Source organism: Molothrus ater, chromosome 7, assembly GCF_012460135.2.
Source record: "Molothrus ater isolate BHLD 08-10-18 breed brown headed cowbird chromosome 7, BPBGC_Mater_1.1, whole genome shotgun sequence".
Lineage (NCBI taxonomy): Eukaryota > Metazoa > Chordata > Aves > Passeriformes > Icteridae > Molothrus > Molothrus ater.
The window spans coordinates 23,561,046-23,580,678 of record NC_050484.2 but is presented as its reverse complement, the minus strand read 5'-3'; positions in this window follow the sequence as shown (position 1 = coordinate 23,580,678).

Sequence of the window (19,633 nt, the reverse complement as noted above, 5' to 3'; positions counted from 1 at the left end):
CGTTCCTGGCTGCCTACCTCGCCTCCTCTCTGCCAGAGAAAGGAGACGCAGTGCAGAGCCTGGGAAAGGCTGACACTGACTTTTCTCTCCCCTCACAACGGCCTGTGCACAAAAAAACCACCTGCAGGCACACAAACCCTTGTGCTTGAACATGTGGCTGGGACCCAGGTCCCACTTGATGGGATGGCTGTGATGTCTGAGCTCTGTGGGGTTCTGGCTGGCAATGGGAGTAGAGCAGGGATGTGTCTTGTTGAGGTAGGGGAAGAAAGGTGGCACTTGGGGGCAACACAATGATGAGGTGGCAATCCGGATTGAGGTCCCAATCCTCTCCCCACTGTCCTCCCCCCCTCTTCTCCTCCTGCTCTTCACCAGATCTGTCCTTATCTCCTTATCACACAGAGCTTTTCACTCCCTTCTCACTACAGGGAAACAGCCACCCAAGAAGCAAGGAAGAGTGTCTCATTCCTGATGCTGTCAAAATAATTTCTGTGTTGCTTCTGAAAACTTGAGTATTGAAGAGCCCTATTCACCAGCCCTGCCTCCCCACAGACCACTTCTGCCACCACCCAAGCCCTCATCTCGCTTGCAAGAGATGCAGGTGACAAAATTCAAATCCAAAAATTTGGGACACCTCCCATGCCTTGCTTATCTTTCCCTTCACAACTTGGTCATGACTTTGCATCTCAGCCCCCCCCCGTCAGAGGTCAAGGGGGAAATTTGCTTCCACCAACCTTCAGGATAAGTATTACTCTTTCCTCCTCCCATTCCACTTGCTGAGACAACCTAGCTCACTCATTCGACCTATGTCAGGGGGATCAAAGGATCCCCGTGAGTTCTCTCCAAGTCCTGCTGCAACAACAGAAGCACATCTGGTTGTGGTTTCCCTTGGGAAGGGTCCAGATAGTGGCTGTGTTACCAGCCCACTTACCTCAGCCAGCTGCCCCTCTGCCTGTGCCTGCTCCCTGCCTCCCTGCCCACCCCTGGCCACTGCATCACTGGTGCTCTTTTCCTCTGCCACCTTCACACACCACAGTCTCCTGGCCAGACAGGGGCAGAGGAGGGATGAAATATTGTGGGATCAGGAGGTAATGAGAAAACTTGTTTTTAACTTGTCTCCCACCTGAGGCTTTTGTTGGAAGGGCTGAGGACATGGGGCAGATCTCTGAACTGAATCACCCCTTGAACATGTCCACCACACCAAAGGATAGAGGGGTCTGGCTGGAAGTGGAAGCTCCTTTTGCATCCCCTGATTCTCCTCAGTCTGGATCTGAGCAGGCTTTTTCACGAAGACATAAGCAAACCTTCATGAAGTTGCACTGGGGAGACAAAATGCATGTGGAGTCCCTGATGTGATGGCAGTTTCCAGTGATGGGAATGGGAAGTAAAGCAAACCATCAGTGCTTGTCAAAAACACAAGGCTTGGGAGAGTGGGTAGGAGTTTGCTTGTTTGCTGGCAAATCGTAATGGGCTTCATGGAGAAGCACCTAGGGCAGCCTCGAAATCCACCCATTAGTTCAGTGGGATTTAATGTCTTCCAGTGAGTAAATACCATCTCATTTTGTTAGCACAAAGTGGTCCTCATCAAAGTATTGGCAAGATTACAACATTTTTTCATAAATCCAGCAAATTGCAGTCTGCCTACAGTCATCCACTGGAGTCTTTCTTGTCTTGCTTTAATTGAACTTTGTGTGGGGGAGGGAAAGGGGATTACATTTTTTATTGCTGGGTGTGTTTTATGGGAGATCTGTCAGCTGGAAGTGACAGTGCCAATTAGGGTTGCATGTTTTTGTGTGAGTTGCAGAGCCTTAGAAAGCAGGAAAAAAAAGGGGGTGAAGGCAAGCCAAGCTATTCACAGTGATAGATCTGGGGAAGAGCAAGATGGGAGATACCTTGGTTGCTACCTGTGGCTGTGAGACTTGCCCTCCGTCCTTCTTCCCTCCTGCCAAAACATTCACACATTCCCCGAGATGTGCCTGGGGAACATTGGAGCTTTATTTACCACTGCCCTAACCACACCTTTCCCCAGCCACCCAAGTAAGGCTCGTGTCTGCACACAGGGTATTTGTGGTCTTCTCCTACATGTTTCCATAGGTGTGAAGCAAACACCTTCTGAAGGGAACTCCTTAGTTCTCCCTTGGGTCACTCTCTGTGATGGAGGTAATCTCAGAACAGTGTTTTGGAAAGGAAAGGCACAAAAATCTGAAACACTCCAGGCTCTCTGGTGTCTTACAATAAAGTGATTCTAATTCACCCAGAAAAGTACAATGAGTATGATAAGTGCTTGATTTGCAAGTATCTCCTCACATTAGTGAAGGGACAAGGGAAGGAGAAGGAAGGGGAGGTACCATATTTCCAGGTAATCTTAACCTTTTGATTTACACTCTCTTGAGCCAAATATCTTATGGCAAATGCAGCAGCAACCTTTTACAATTCAGAGCCAAAGCTTTGCTTTCCAATCCCTGAGCATCCTGGGTGCTCACTGAGACTGCTGACAATCTCTCCCTTTGCTGTGTCTCTGCAGCCAGCAGCTCTGATTCTGCCCAAAAAGACCCTCCATGCATGAGGCCTATCAGCCAGCTTCATGGGCTAAATGGCAACTTCAGCAATCTGGGCAGAGGGGCAGGTGGTGCGGAGAGTCACAGTATGCTTTGAAAGCCAGGCTGCTCCCCTTTGTGGAAGGGATGGGTGCTCAGGATTTATGCTGCTGTACATGAAAAATAAACATTTGGTCTCCACATGCTTTGCTAGTCAGTGTGTGCTACCCAGCTGATTCAAACACCCATCCATCAACCCTCCCTTGACTCATCACCACAACACTGAAGTACACGGGGGAGTGAGCACTCCCACATGTGGATGAGAGAAGGTTCCATTTGCCATGAGATGTTGAAATACCCCTTCGAGCCAGCTCCTAATAGAGGCAGTTGGATACAGCATTGCCTAGCTGCTGTAAACCATCACTTGCAGCTCTGACTAAATGTCCATTTTTAATCTTTCCCTGTGACACAGAGTATCTCCTTCAGTAGGCTCAGGACCCTGTGGGCCAGTGCAGGAGTTTGCTTTTGTGGGCCAGATGGGCTGTTCTCTGTGGCTGGATTTCAGAGCTGGTGGCTATCATGGGTGGCAGAGGAAAAGTCCCTTTTGGAAAAGTGGTGATGATGCTGTCTCACCCATCACCCTTCCCTTGGCTGCTTCTCTGGGTTTCCACTGGAGCACTCTATTAATATCCTTGTTTCCAAACAACAATGTCACTAATCATAATTTATTGAGACTTTAAGGACACATTTGAAAATGACACTGACTGCTGGTGTTTGAGCACCGAACAGGAATTTTAAAGAGAAAAGGAATAAAATGAATAATGCATTAAAAAGGAGATGGGTTTTACCAAGCTTGTGTTTATAGAAGATGATGAAGAGTGTGATGAAAGTTTATCTGCATGGTAAGATGGATAAACGAGTTGATTCTGTTGAAGGCCAGGTGGCCCAAAGTATTCATTCCTCTTTCCTGGGACTGGTCAGCTCTGAACCTGTGCTTTTGGGAGAGCAGTGAAATATGAAACACAGACAGTGGGATTGAGCACAGACTTAGCAGGTTTCCTGATGACACCAAGCTGTGTTTGGGTTGACACATTGGAGGGAGGGAATGCTATCCATATGGACCTTGACAGGCTTCTGAACCTTACAGAGTTCAGCAAGGCCAAGTGCAAAGTCCTGCACCCGGGTCTGGGCAATCCTGAGTACAAGTGCAGTCCGTGCAGAGAACGGGCAGTCCTGAGGAGAAAGTCTTGGAGATGTTCAACAAGCTCAACATGACCTGGGGATGTGCACCTGCAACCCAGAAAGCCAGCTGTAATGTGGGCTGTAAAAAGGCAGTGTGACCAGCAGGCCGAGGGAGAGGATTCTGCTTCTGTACTCCACTGTAGTGAGACCCCACCCGGAACCCACCACTCGTGCAGCTCTGGAGCTCCAACACTAAAAAGATATGGACCTTGTCCATGATGGAGCGAGTCCAGAGCAGGCCATGGAGATGGTCTGAGAGCTGGAGCACCTCTTCTATGAACACAGGCTTAGAGAACTGGGATTGCTCAGCCTGGAGAAGGGAAGGCTCCGTGGACACCTTACAGCACCTTTCAATATCTAGGGGAGGCCTGCAAGAGGGCTGGAGAGGGATGTTTTACAAGTGACAGGACAAGGGGAAATGGCTTTGAACTGAAAAGGGATAGATTTAGATTGGATGTTAAGAAGAAATTTTTTACTGTGAGGGTGGTGGGGCACTGGAACAAGTTGCCCAGAGAAGCTGCCCTATCCCTGAAAGTGTTCAAGGCTGGGCTGGATGGGGCTCTGAGCAACCTGGCCTAGTGAAAGATGTCCCTGCCCATGGCAGGGGGGTTGGAAGGAGATGAGCTGTAAGGTCCTTTCCAAACCAGCCTTTCTATGATTCTGTTCTATGAAATGGGAAGGTGGTCTCCAACAAACTGCTCCTGTCTTTGGATGGGTGTTATTCCTCTGACACAGTGGCAACATTTGTGCCTGGGTGCACAGCCCTGCCCTGGTCCTGTCTCCTCAAGGCTGCTGTGTGTGAACAGCTTTATGGGGGCCCACCTTGACACACAACTTGGAATGAAGTGGATTCACAGACATGTCCAGTGGCACTCCTTGAGGCTGGTGGGGAGTAGGTGCTCCCAGTATTTTCTAGATGCAGGTGATGGCTGGAAAGCTGCATAACACTAGAAAGACTAGGGAATGACTAGAACATTGTGCTCAGAGCACCCTTCTTTTCCATGAAGCTGTGTCTCTAGCTGTGAAAACACAGCACACATATGTGTGGGACTATGCTGCCTAAACAAAAGAAGCAGTGTTATTTTGGGAGCAATGGAATGGCCACCTAGCCTCTATTGGATATGTAGAATGAGGAGAGTGGGGCATAGGTCTTGCCCTGTATCTGGCAGGCCCATGAGGATGCTGAGACACCCTAGAGGGTCTAAAATGGCTCAGGCAATTTGCTCCTGCCTAAGTTTCAAATCACTGTCTCCCTACTGACTATCTTGTTTCAGGTCCTGTTGGATAACAGAGAGAGGGCAAAAGCCAGAGAAGATATCTCTGTCCAGAAACTTAAAATACTCTTGTGACAGGAGTATTAGAGTTCAGACAAGAGCTTGCCAAGTTTCATATCAACTAGTATCTTGTCTCCAGTGATAATGGATGATTCAGGAAAGTGTGACCCTTCCTTTGCCCCTAATCATCTATTGGCACTATTTCCAAAACTTTTTTCATCCCACAAAGGCTGTTCTGTATAAATATATTGAAGCAGATTCCCCAGAAACAGAACTTAGAATTTCTCTACCCTCTATAACTATTCCCATCCAAATAAACATACTTGAAAAAAAAATTAAATGGTTACCCTGATTTAGCAAATAAATCAATCCAAACACATGATTCCAGAACTGATCTTACAGCAACTTCTTTGCTGTTTCGTGGTGCAGTTTAAGAAATGCATTTCTTCTGTCCTTGGAATGACAACACATAGATCCCCTAAGAATCATGGAGCATCACCTCCTAAACTGCCTCTGGTAAAATTTTTCTGGAAACATGCCAGGGGCAAAGTGCTTGCCATGTGTTTCATGTCCCATGCAGCATGCGAGATGGAGTTATTTGTTTGTTGCTGCTTTGTCTTCGTTTGTGCAAACTGACGCCGCAGGGACTTTTTTTGAGGGCATTTTTCAGCCAAGAAGATTATTCTATATAAATACAGTTAAATAAATAGATTTATCATCAGAATAGCTTCAGCCTGTTCCATCCATCTATCTATCTATCTATCTATCTATCTATCTATCTATCTATCTATCTATCTATCTATCTATCTCTATCCATCTAATACTTGTCTGCCTTTGTAGATAAAATGATTAAATTCCTATCACAGCCTGAAACAGACACGTTGGGTTTATCTTGTTTTGTGTCTACACTGAAACTGTGAGCAAGAACCGAGCTAATTAAATCAGGTAGATTTATCAGCCTCAGGTACACCTTGGAGTTACTGCCCACAGTGGATCATTCTGTTTCTTTGCCAAAGGACATTGCTTTTTTAGCTAAGGGACAGAGAGCTGTCTGGGACCCATAAACCTTTCAGTAACTAACCTTGATCTGAAGAGGGAAGTGGTTGAGAGTCTGAATGGCTAGTCCAGAGAGAAAACTCCCATCAGCTCTGAGGAACTCTTGGCTACTGTCACCTTTCCCAAGGATTTTGCAACACTGAATTCCCTTTATTTGTATGTTTTCACTGGTTATCACAAATTATTTTGGAAGTGTAAGATAGTTTTTGAGCTGTTGGGAAGCCAGCATGAAATTAATCAGAGAAATGAAAGATCTTTCAGTCCTGCTGTTGGTATAACTTCTATCAGAATCTGATGCAGATAAGGGTCCTGCTGGTATAAGCAAGCTTATTCCTCTGAATAAGCCACTTAGAAGAATGTATGAAAACTGATCCATTGAAAGACAGTCCCAAAAGGACTGAGAATTAAACTCCAAATAAATACTCTTCTCCCAGTCTTGCATGTGCAGTCCCCTGCATGCCAGCCAAGAAATAGGAGAAAAGGAGAAAGCCAAAATAGGAGAAAAAAAAAGTTTGAACGAGAAGTCTTGCCTGACTTCTAATGAGCTGTGATAAAAAGCAAAATAGTAAAACTACACAAGCAGACCTATAAATTAAGAGTTTTTTCTTCTGAATGATTACATGTCCCTCCCATTAAAAAGGTTTTTAAACTTTCATACATCCTCAGGGAATGGAGTCACTGCCTGTCAGTTGATGCACCCGAAGGTGTTTGACTTGCTCTTCACCATGAGGTGAAAAGGGTTACCTTAAACCTCAGAGGAAGAGGGAGTAACTTGCTAAGCTGCCATAATTATGTGTGGGTGTCTGTGGGCCCCCAGTGTGCTTAACAGCTTTGCTTTCATGGAAATCAGTGGGATTTTTCCACTTGAGTAAATGTCAGGTACCTAATAAAGATCTGGACTTAGGGAGTGCCCTAATCTGTCTGATTGCTAGCAAACAAGTGTTTTCCCAGCCATAATGGGAAAATAAATAGAGGGGGAACTGTGAGACACAGAAAATCTGGCAACAAATCTATATGAGTATCTCAGATGAAAGACAGTCCCTCGTTCTCTTTCGAAACAAGAACTATAGGAAGTTTCATGAGCATTTTGGGACCAATCAAGGTTGAGGCTGTCATCTCCTAGCTTGAGAGCTAGGAAATATGGGACAACCCAGGCCTCTGGCTCCAAAACAATGAAATAATTTTGATGCCCTTTTCTTTGCAGCAAGAACTGCAAGTGTAGAAAGAATTAGAAGAATGAGTGGCTGAATTCCAGCTCGTAAGAGGTGAAAGGTGAAAAGGAGAGAAAGGATAGTGGCTGTTGCAGGTCACCTGGTTTTCCCCACTACACCATGCATGCATATGGAGCTGTGTTTTAAGTCAGATGAATCACAGAAAATTGGAAAGTCTCAATTTGTTTGTACAAGTGCATGAATAAAATGAAAGATTAGGTTATTACAGACATCAGTCATGCTTTAAAAACCCACGGAACTGGCTGAAAATGAGACAGAGACAGTATGAATAGATACAGTGTTACTATAGTCTATTTCCTATTACTGTTGTTGCACTTATCAGACAGAGTCAAAACTGTTCCTTTGCCTTTGTTAGATAAATACATGACTGTGAAAAAACTCTTTTCTTAAGGACTTTTTTTTTGAGATTTTTTTCATTTTTCCTCTATCGAATTGTCAAAATTAATATGAAATAATTCCTTTAGATGGAAAAAAAAAAAAAAACAAATAAAAAATCCCCATCAATAGAATAGGTTTTTGAAAAGATTGATTTACATTTTAACCTTTAAATGAAATTGATCTACAATTTACAGTTCAATATGGAAATGCATCTTAAATGAAAAGAAAAAAACTCAGAGCATATACTTTTGGCAACTATGACTTTCAAAGCAAAATTTGGTAGCCTTAACTTTATCTTTTCAACAGGCTAATTTGAGATGCATTTTTCTATTAAAAATGTAATACAACCCACTTAGCTATATTATTGTACAAAATTTTCAGTGATCTGTACCCCAATCCCTTTGAAAATTATGATGTGAGGGGCAAGGAGGCCCAGAAGATGCTTACTTTCTTGAGCTGGCTAGCAGGTGTGTTGTTTAGGCCAACTCCTCAGAGGGTACCTTAATCCTTTTTTTCGTAGACAGGACTGTGTCCTGCCCCCACCCCCTTCCATGAGTTTCAGGAGAAGGTATCTGGACACAAAGAGATGACAGCTCTTGTTATAATATCCACCCCCATGGATCCCTGCAGGTAGAGCTGGGTTGGTGATCCCAGAGTAGATTAACTATTGCTGATGATGCCGAAGTACAGGAGATGCACATGGCTTATCTCGGTCATTCAGTTTGTGTCTGAGATGAGGCACCAGATAAGGATGCAGAATTTGTGCAGACAAAGCTGAGCAACTGAATCATTAATAACTGGAGAGGAGGAGCTGACATTTATTTGCTCCAATATCCATAAACAAAGACTTTCAGAAAATGGTTGTTTTCAAATGAGTCATTGAATGGGCATGGTGGTTGGGTCTGCAGCAAATCCTCTGTGAGACACCCAAGTTCTCAGTTAAGAACCTCTTTTTCAAGGGAGAAAGAGAAGTTTCAGATTCAACACAGTACTCCCCCATGTTGGCAGGGATTTTATTTCTCCCTGCTGTGATCAGTGACACACTGTGGGTCGGGGCTGGAACTGGCTCTCTGTTCCTAAGATTCATGGTCTCTGTAATATTTTTCGATTTAAAAGTGGAAATGTTTAAAACTTGAAATGTTGGGCAGTGCTATCTCCTGACACATTTCCTGTGGTGTTTACATGGCTGCATCAGTGGACATTTGTCATTTGGACTATTCCAGGATTCCACGTAGACTTTGTCATCCCACTTGCAAGATGGACACAATCTTGTCTTTAAACCAATTCCCCTCCATTTGTTCTTGATTTAATTTCTTTCCAGCTGAACAGCAGCCCACAGGGAGAAACAACAGGTAGCTGTGTTAGAAAGGACTCTCTCTCACTTTCTGTGTGATCCTTCCTCACATTGCCATTGCATTTGTAGCTCAACCTTCAAAACCAGTCAAACCATGAATAATGCACACGCAACCCTATGGCTTTTCATGGCTGTCCAGAGAGCACAGAAACAGATACTCAAGAGCCTGGGTCAGACCCAAGAGTGTTGGCCAAAAAAAAAAAAAAGGCTTTGATTTACTCCCACTCTCTTTGTTCCAAGTTTCTCTCTGAAAACAGAGAGGTATATATGGTCTCTTGGCTTTGTGCAAAATATAAAAGCATTTTCATTTCTGCAAAGCCTCTGTTGTAGAACTAAAGAAAGGATGCTTTGTGAGCAATTGGTTAGTGCATGTTCTTTAAAAAAAACCTCAGCAAAAACTTGGCTTCCGTGAAATATAGGAGGACCAAGAGATCTGATCTGTTCAGCACAGGTGAGAGGGAGTGATCTAATCAGGAGGTCTTTTTTATTCCTTTTGAGACATCAGTCTGGCTCTTAAATGTCCTCTGGCTGGCAAGCTTAGGCAGGAAATGAACTGCCTAGGTTTTTGAGAAGAAGGCCAGCTCAGGGGCCAGCTGTGATGCCTCAAGGGCTTGTACTGGCAACGCTGATGAAGACAATCTACCCTTTGTGGAACAGGGCCACCATCAAAATCTGTGTTTCTGCAGGGTCTGCTGGCTGGTAGAGCAAATACCCTAGCCATGTTTGGCAGCTGGTGACTGTAACACGCAGTGCTGGTCATCTTGCTTGTTTATTAGATTGATCCTTCTCCTTTAGGTCCTTTCTCTGCTGCAGCTCCTGCTGTCTCAGGAGGTTGGGCTCAAGTCATTAACATCCCTTGGGAGTGAAGTCCCTACTACAGTCAGAAGTGTGACTCAGCTTGTGTAAATACACCTGCCTGGGGTTTGTACAACCTTGTTCAAGGCTTGTGGCATTATCTGGAGAAACTTAAACTCAGGAGTGGCTGTAGAGCTAAAAGGATTTAGGAGAAAACCTCAGGTAGTTGAAATATGGAATATCTTGGTTGCATGTTTATAATCTCCACAGTGCCCAGGAGAGCTACGGTGAGACTTGCTGGGTCTGCCCAAGGAATCCACTGCCTCTCATTTGCCTGCCCTGTAACCCAGCATAAGCTTGTGTTTATAAAATATAGAGGACTTGAGTAAATCAAGTCACAGTTAGAGGGTGGGCTGCTTTTGTAGACATGAAATGTACAATAGTTCATTGTTCTTCTTTTTTGAGAACCTCTCTCTAGATTTTAGGAGACTGGTGCTCAGAGGCTACCCGAACAGACAGCATAATGAATAAAAGTGTTTTGGAAATTTCCCAAGGAAGCGTATTTTCTCTCATAAAATAGAAATGTATGAAAAGAGATAAACTCCAGAAACACACATGGATTTTGCTCAATATCTATTTCAAGATAAGTTTTTGGTAAAGCTAACGTTTTCTGGTTAGAAAATAATTTTTTAGATGTCCAATTTTTTTAAAATATAGCTTTTATTTTTATAATAAACATTACAAGATGAATATTGAAAGTACAGAAAATATGACACATTTTTTCCTTAGAAATGGTATATTTTAACTGCCCTGAAAACATACTTGAGAACCTTGTCTCAGAATTTGAGGGATAGGAAATCATCTTTTTTCTGATGCTATCCTGATCCAAAACAAAGAAAAAAAATATGGAATTACAAGAATTCTTCTACAGAAGAAACTTTCCAATGCCACTTCTTCCTTTAAAACACCAAAGATAAAAATGCCCTTTCTCAGTAGCCATGGAAACACCATTATTTAGTACTTAAATAACAAGCACTGATTCTTCCCTTACAGCAGAAGGGTGACATGCTCACTGGTCTAGGAGCTTATGGCTCTGTGGAACTCAAACTGGTTTATGAAATATGTGTCTCCCATCATTTAAGAAAAGCCCCAAATGAAGGAAGAGGTGTCTGTGATGCCAACCAAGGTGTCTCTGTACAGATCAGCTGTTTGCAGAGTATGTAGAATTTCTTTAAGAAAATTCAGAGTGTGAGGCAATGGATGCAAACTCTACAAGAGAGGAAAGAGTTACTCGATGACACAGGATTGGACTGGGTCCAAGAGGATTATCAGCAAGAAAAAGGGGCTTTGGTTTAGTTCTGCTATCTTTGTTCCAACTTTTTCTCTGTAAAAAAAAAAAAAGAAAAATATACGGGCTCACGTCTATATGCAACATATAAAAGCATTTTCACGTCTGCAAAGTCCTCACTGCAGAATTAAATAATGAAGGCTTTGTGAGCAATTGGTTGGTACTTGTTCTTAAAAATAGCTGCATCACAGACAAATCAGCTTTTGTTCAGAAACTGGGCAGGCCACGTGACCAATTCAGCCAGGACAGGTGATGACAAGGACTGCGGCTCATTATTGTATTGTGAAACTTTGTGCAATATTGCCATGCTCTGGTCCTGGACCCCAGCAAGTTTCCAGCTAAGGAGAACCAGGTTTAGTCAGGTGCACTGGATATTTTTGTTCCCAGGACAGGAAGAGAGAGGACCAAATCACTGCTGGATTTAAGACCCATCCTTCCACAAAAAGCAGATTTGAGGAGTGAAGAGGTCTTCAATTCTTATACATCAACATTGTACCTTCCCTCTTATTTATACCACAATATATTTTAACAACATTATTGTCTTACAGCAAAATATATCTTATATGCCCTGTTTTGCCCATGTAGTTAATTCATTAACAGTCATCTTAAATTCTACAAAATGACAATTTAGCTCAGAGAGGAAGGGACAGTGTTAACTCATGCTCATGGGAAGCAGGATTTAGGAGGCTCCTCTTCCCATTTTGACACTACACAGGTGGGCTGGAGATTAATGAGCATCTGTCTTGTGACCACGTGAATCTGATCACTGTTTGGTGGGTGAGGTGTGTTCTGGCATCTGTCCTCATAGTTACTGAGCAGAAAAGATGATGCCTAGACAAATACTTGTTTTCCAAAAATACTTGTTTTCCAGTCCAGGGGTAGTTTAATAAGAATGAGCACAATCAGCAGGGTCTACACGGGGTGTCTCCCTTTCAGGTCCCTCTGTTGAGCTTGTAGCTTCTGCTCTCACTTGATACTTGGTGTTTGGCAGCAGTGAAGTCTGTGGCCACTAACAAACCTGCTGCACAGACCAGGATTTATGTTTCTCTCTGATGTTTCTTCCTCCTTGGACGCATGATTTATTTTGAGGAATTAACTGAATCCTGACTGATTGTGCAGTAATTCAAGGCTGAGATTTGATTCTTAGTCAGAGACTCCTTTTTCCATGCTAGACCTTTTTTCCAGGCTCTAACAGTGGTTGGATTAGTAGCACAGATGGATATAGGTGTATCCAAAAGTGTACATTAAGATTAGTGGCTGTGTAGACTATCATGACCACAAGAAGAAATTTAAGAATGACTGACCTAACACTTTTGCTGAATTTTGCCTGAGAGTGTGCCAGCAATTTTAAAATTTAAATTAGTAGAATTTAATTAATTAAAAATAGAAATTCATTGTGCTTGACAGTTTGAATTATTCTAGTGAAACGTGACCATTCCTAGATAAAGCATGAAGGTAGAGTATGTGAAATGTACTTTCATTGACCACTGAGTGCTGGCTGAGCTTCTTCATTGCTTTGTCTTGGGTGATGGGCTCTGTGAGAGGGCTGGGCAGCTTCATCAGTCCTGGATCCTGGATCCTACTCTTGAGAAGCTCCATGAGATGACATGCCAGCCTTCACCTCCTGTGCGTATGAGGCTGTGCAGGGTGGCAGGTCAGCCTGCCTGCAGAGCTCCTCTCTGCCAGCTGGTCCTTTGCTCTGGGTGCCCACTCTGCTTGACAGGAAGATGAATGAGAACATTTGCAAATTTTTGTCTTGTACAATGTACAATCTCATACAACCTGGCTTCCTTCCAGCCCTGATTTTGAAACTGGCATGTGACTGGCTCAGTTGAGTCTTCCCATGTCTTTCTAACATTCTTTTTCAATTTGGGCATATTGTTCTGCTTGGTGATAGTGGCCCTGATAATTGCATGAGTCAGCCATTTTGCGCAGTTTGGCAATATACTGGTCTATTGTTTTTTCAGCTCTTTGGACAATGTTCCTGTTTCTGTGGGTTGAAAAGCACTTCTAGGATTTTACAGAGTCTTTCCTGCTCTGGTCTTGTCCCCACCAAACACTGCAGATGGATATGGTGGGCCTTATCTCAGAGAACTGAAAACATGCCTGCTTGCACTTGGTTTTCTTTTGCTTTCACTATCAGCCTTTATAGTTCTATCTTGAAGGCAAAAGGGCACCCAGCTACTGACCATAGAATCTCACATTTCTGTCAGATGTGAGACAGTGCTGTGCCCTTGACCTTGCCCTTTTTCCTTCTCTTTCTTTCTATGACAATGTTAGTTTCTTGTCCTTGCAAGTCCTTTTTCCTCCCTCCACCACCTTCCATGATGCAGCAGAAAAGGCGGCTGCCCACAGAGAGGTGAAAGTGTTGCTCATGAGTGTTGGTGTCCTTAATTATCACAGAAGTGCTCCCTTGAACTGAGTGCTTCAGGGTTATTAATTCATGCTACCAAACTAGCTGTGAAGAAAGGATGGCTCACTGTTATTTTGCATTTGTTTGATTGGCACCTTGTTTGAAAGTAGGTTTTATCAAGTTTTATCTTGAGCTGAGTGACACAGCTAATTATACTTGTTTTCACAAGCACCAAGCTCCAGTCTGAAGTAGAGGGAGCATATAAAGCACCAGTGTCATAATTCTTACAGATAATGTTTGGTTTTGCAAAATGTTTGGGCACAGGGGTATGAAATGTGACTTCTGCTAGTAAAAATCACATCACAGGAAGACTATGTGAGCAGTCAACAATTTTTTGGTGCTTTTTACCCTTTATAATCCAGGGAAGAAGTGTAAGGGGCAGATCCTCTGGGACATGTCCCAGCACAGAGGGAAGAGCTGACTGATCATAGAATATTTTGCAGGAGATGCCATGTTCTTTTTCTTACTCTATGGAGCCTGGAGGATCTATGAGTCTGGAGTTATGTTGGCTGATGGAAGTGAGATCTAAGGGGTCCAGATCAAACATGTTCACAGAAACTAGAAGAATAATAAAGATGATTCTATGCAGGAAGTTAAATTCTTCTTGCACAGCCTGGTCAGGGGTCACCGAACAATCTGGGTTAGGAACTGCTTCTCTAGAAGATGACCCAGCTAAATATGCCTGCTCCAGTAGGCCACATCTACTAATGAAAAATATGTAAATTTACAGATATAGCTTAAAATCATAAGGCTACAGTTTTTCTGTGCCTGCATGCCAGGTCATCTGGTGGCAGGTGCTAACCAGTAAGAAAGATAATTTTCAGTCAATGCATGGATGACTCATCAGCACAGCAGGTCAGAGAGCTAAGGGCTGTAGATGGGCTTCAAGAAGAGCTGAGATAATTTTATGACCTGTGAAAGCATTTCCCTGGCTGTTCCTGTATAATCAGTAAGAGAAGGGTAATCAAAGCTCATTCCTTGGGGCACCAGATAATGATACCAATTAGCACATAGACAAGGCTTTGCTGAAAGCATTGCACCCAGGCATGTGATAATTAATTAGCTGATTGTTTGGGGAAAGGTATGCCCTTTGCTTTTCCTTCTCTTCCAAGATTGTGCAATGGGAAGAAAGGAGGATTTTATGCTTGCTTGTAAAATAGATGCCACATCTAAAATAGATGTGGATTTAGTCCAGCATGGCAAATTTGGGCAGTTTCTCCAGGAATGTGAATTTGTGCTGAGGTTTAAAAAGATCTCTTGAACTGCGGCTCCAAGCTGGATGTCAGTGCGTTGGGAGACAAAGGTAGGGCTATTAGATTTTTTGGTCTGTTTGTCCTCTTAAAAAAGGACTGGTGCCAAAACCAGATGTGTCCATCCCTGTGTACTCAGGCTGTAGCCAGGGATACTCAGCCACAGTTCTGAGCTTCTGGGGACAGAGGTTTGCATGGGAAACAGTTACTGCAAGTTTCTATGGCACAAGAGCATTGCCACTCAGCGAAACAGGCGGTGGTACAGGCTTTTGGCACCACCTCAGGAAACTTTGCAGATCAAAGATCACTGCCTCAGATGGGCTGTGGGGCTGGCTGTCTTTCCCAAGCAGAGCTCTCTGCAAGGAACCCAGATTTGATGAAATCCAATGCCCTGACATTACAGCGACCTGCTTTGGCTCCATGGGGCTCAACTCAGACAGAGGTACTGGAGTCTGGCAGTGACCAAGTGTTTTCTCTTGTTGGCTTTCTATTTCTAGGAGACTGCTGGATAGGATCCCAAGTGATATATCTGGCTTCTTGTCCAGGCTGGTTTGTGTGTGTGCGTGTGAATGTGACTAGGCAGAAAATATCCCTCCATTGTTATATGGGAGAGAAGCAAAGATACAACAGTTTAAAAGAGCAATGTGAGGCAGAGTTTAATATTATTTTAGCTCTGTACAAACCTCTTCCTGGCTAGGCCATCATAGTACTCAACATTCTGCCCAACCAAGTGACAGCCAAGTTTTGCAGCTGCATTCAGGGTTTCCCACTGCCTTCTCTGCCTTGTGCTAGCAGAGAAAAGAGAACCTCTGTTGTACTGGAAGCGTGTGACATACAGGTTGGCTGGCTCTACAGGGGGCAGAGGAAAGAGAACAAGTTGTTCCTTGTAATTTCAGAGGTCCTGCATAAAAGCTACTGTGTGGGAAGGATTTTTGATTATCAGACCTCTGGTCAGGTTTTGAGGAGCTGTTGGGTGGTCATCATTTCTGTGGAGGGTGGGTAGTGGGAAGTCCCCTTCTCTAGTCCTACAGAGGAGTCATGGAAATGGTCACCTCTGGGCCAGGTCTTTTCAAATTAGACAATGCCAGTGTTTTGTGAGCAGAGTTGGAAGCAAGGAAATAGCCTAGCCATCAGCTCCTTTAAGAGGGTGATTTTTATGTCTTATGAGATATAAACATGTGATGAAGCAGGACTTCCTTTCATATGCTTTAGGCTTCTGTCCAGCCCCCTGCTTTTGGGTTTGACTTGGTACCCAAACCTGCCATTTCTGCTCCTTGGAGCAAGGTTCAGTCCATAGATCTCCAAGCAGAACTGTGGTGATCTGCTCCAACATTGTCCCACCAATACAAAGCCAAGCTGTCTGCTGCCCAGTAGTGGTTCCACGAATATGAACTGCTCCTGCAGTCACCTGAGTCTATAACCATATCCATCACAAGCAGTCATAAACAGTGTCTACAAGGATATGTCAGTGCCTGTAGGGCTGACTTTTACAGAGCTCAAATTATCACATGACAGGATAGTTGTTCTCAAAGCCCAAGTCATGTGCTTAATGGGCCCTATTTTTAAATGAAGGAGGCAGAAGTGGCAGTGTTACTGGAAAGGAAGATAACTACTACTTTTGCTTGACACTGAGGGCATTAGGCAAAGTCTCTTCTTTCTAAGGTGGCACTCCATCCTCAAGCAGAAGAGAGTCCACTTTGCTTCTGCCATTATAAAGACAGAGAAAAACACATGCATGGTGGAAGACTAAACATAAACCATTGCATTTTTGATTTGCAGAACTTGTTAAGAAGCTGGTAATATGTCAAAAGCTGGAAGCTGAAATCTTCTCAGATGTCTTCCCAAAGTGCTGAGTAACATATTTTAGAGTTGTGCATTTGGGCATGTGCGAGTTATTGTGTGTGGCAGAAATAAACCACCTTACCTTCCCTTATTCATGTTGCATACAGACACAAATGTGTCATTCACATAAATCAGGCACAATTAGCCAGAGGGCTCAAATTTACAGTGTTTCTGATAAACCAGACACCTAAGAAATTCTGTGATGGGAAAAGGCTGCACTCTGCAAGAACACACCAGGTAACAGTAGCCTTGTGAACGATAGCCCAAAGCCTCAGCTTTTGCCCCGGTACCTGAACATCTCACTGTCCTGAGGGAAACATCTGCGGAGCAATTATTATCTTGGAAAGAGCCATGGGAAAATAAAGCAGTCGGTAACACTTGAAAAGCGTCCCAGATTCCCACTGAAAGGCTTTGTCAGAGCTGTGAACCTTCACTTTATTTAGCTGTATGCTTTTTTCTTTTGTTTTTTTTTTTTTTTTTTTCTGGAATGGGTAGTAAACCAAAAAAGTATCCTGTATGTTGCTGCAGTGGGAAATCTCAGCCATGATAACATTCAACTAAAGGTTGTTATCTAGTAGATTGTAACCTGTGGAATATGGGAATATTTCTCAAAGAAAAAGCAGGGCTTGTCACTTGGTGAACTTTAGGAGCTTAACTGTATCACAGCAGGCCCCAGCTGAATGAGCCATGTAAAACTCAGAGGAACAATGGCTATGTCATACTGACCTGCAAAAGGGTTGGGTGTGTTCATCCCTTCTCTGCAGGACACAATCTTCTTGTCACAGACACTCTTCTTTTTTTTCCCAAGTTTTTTTTATGCAAGAGAAAAGGGAATTTGGGACTTGAATGACTGAACATGGTGTTTCCTAGCAGGACAAGCTGAATGGCACAGTCCCAAGTGCTGCTCCATGCTCTGGCAAGTGTCCTGCTCACAGGTCCCATGCAGTAGGAACAGGGGCACATCCCCACCCTGCTGGGCATGGCCAGTTGCAGTGGTGACACAGAGATCCTCATGGGGTCTGCAGAGGTGCACATCCGCAGGAGGAAAGGCGTGGGGCGCACCTGCATCAAATCCCATGGAAATGTCCCATCAGGCTGGGCAATAGTGCTTGGCACTTCCCTTCAGAGGCTACCAAAGGGCTCTGGGCAGGAGGCAGCACCACCCCACCCATTTTCACAGATGGCAAAATTGAAAACCAGGGCAGTGAAATAACTTAGCTAAGGTCACCCAAGGAAGCAGTGGAGGAGCTGGGAATAAAACGCAGGTTTCATGAATCACCAAACCACACGGCTTCCCCTTAGGGCTATGGATGTATTATAATGGAGCAAGATCCAGATGTGGTTTTTAACTGTCATTCAGTACTCTCTGTGATATTACTCTGCCTAAGAAAATATACAAATTTGGACTCCCTGGAGATCTGATTTGTTTGGGGAGCTTTATTAAGCCTGTTTGGCATGACATTTTTAGGCAGAACAGCACACAAAGGGATGGGGGCAATTCTCAAATACACTGGCAGGGCCTGTGGATTGCTGAGTCCTTTGTGTAACCCAGAGGATGCATAAGAATTTGAGAAACACAATCTCAAAAGATGAAGGAGGGAACAAAGTCAAAGCAAAGAAGCTGGACCACATCAGGAGGTAGGAAGAAAACAGATGCTTGGCAACAAATCTGTGATCAGATGTGCTGTTCAAGTGGCAGCCAATCCCCTTAGAAAGTTATTATTCTCCAGCTGCTCATCTTCTTCCCTCCATTCCCTTCCCAACTCACCAACTCAACTGCTTGTTAACTGTTCCAGGTATCAGCCTGGGCTATTCTGAGGGAGCTCTGCTTGGAGGCACCTGCAGAACTCCCTGCACTGGCTTTTTGGCAGAGATATTCAGCAGTGGTAGGGAGGAGGAGACAAGACAAGGGTCCAGGGATGGCCAACTCTCCACCCAACTCTGTCACATCTCAGCAGCTCTTCTAGCTGCAGTCAGAGGAAAAGGGTGTTAGCTGGGTAAGAAAATATTGCTCTGCATGAAAAACTCCCAGTGCTTTGATATTAACAGTAGGAAGTGAGCGGGCCAAAATCCCAGAGCCTGAAGCCATGATTTAAATTGATCTCTGTTCACATTTCTACCTCCAGGTTTGGTCTGGGGGGATGGGGAGAATGGAAAAATTGCATATTTGCATCAAATTTCTACATTAAAATTACCACTCACCATACCCTGACAAACTATGCCCGTTTTTTTCCAAAAAGGCCTGTTCTTGCAGTCAGATGATCACATATCATCTCTGGCTTAGCTAAATAATGAGCTCCTTAACTTTTGAAATTTTGCCTATACAGTTAGAAAGTTATGTTCATTATACTTAAAAACTTGAAGTCAAACACCATTCCTTTCATACTACTTGACGTTAAATAATGGTTTGTGATTTAAATTTTAATTACTGATTTCTGTAGCAGTACTTATGCTTTTGAACATTTGATCTTAGAAATGCAGATTTCATGCTGGCTTAAACTGGAAGCAGCACTCTTGTTTTCCTTCCTGATAGGATTATGTGGTACTCCTGAGCGATGTTAAAAAACATTATCCAACCTGTAATGGAGACCCCATTGGGCCCAGATGAACAGAACCATCCTCATCCAATCCAGAGACCATGCAGAAAGTCTGTGTCAGAAACAAGAGTCTCATCCTCTTGTGGGGTATTTTGACTAAGGTCCCAGAAGAAGTGATTCCTGTGGATAGTGCATTTTAAAAGCCATCAAGGGCTTTTGACAATGAGGTGTGCAAGTCTCACTTTCTGATGAGACCTTGTGCAAGACTCCTGGCTGTGTTGAGGGACAAAAGTGGTGGAGAGAGGGGGAAGCAGTGCAAATTCATTGCTTTTAGTCTGCAAGACTCTGGTCCAACCCCTGTAAACAAAGCAAGAGAGC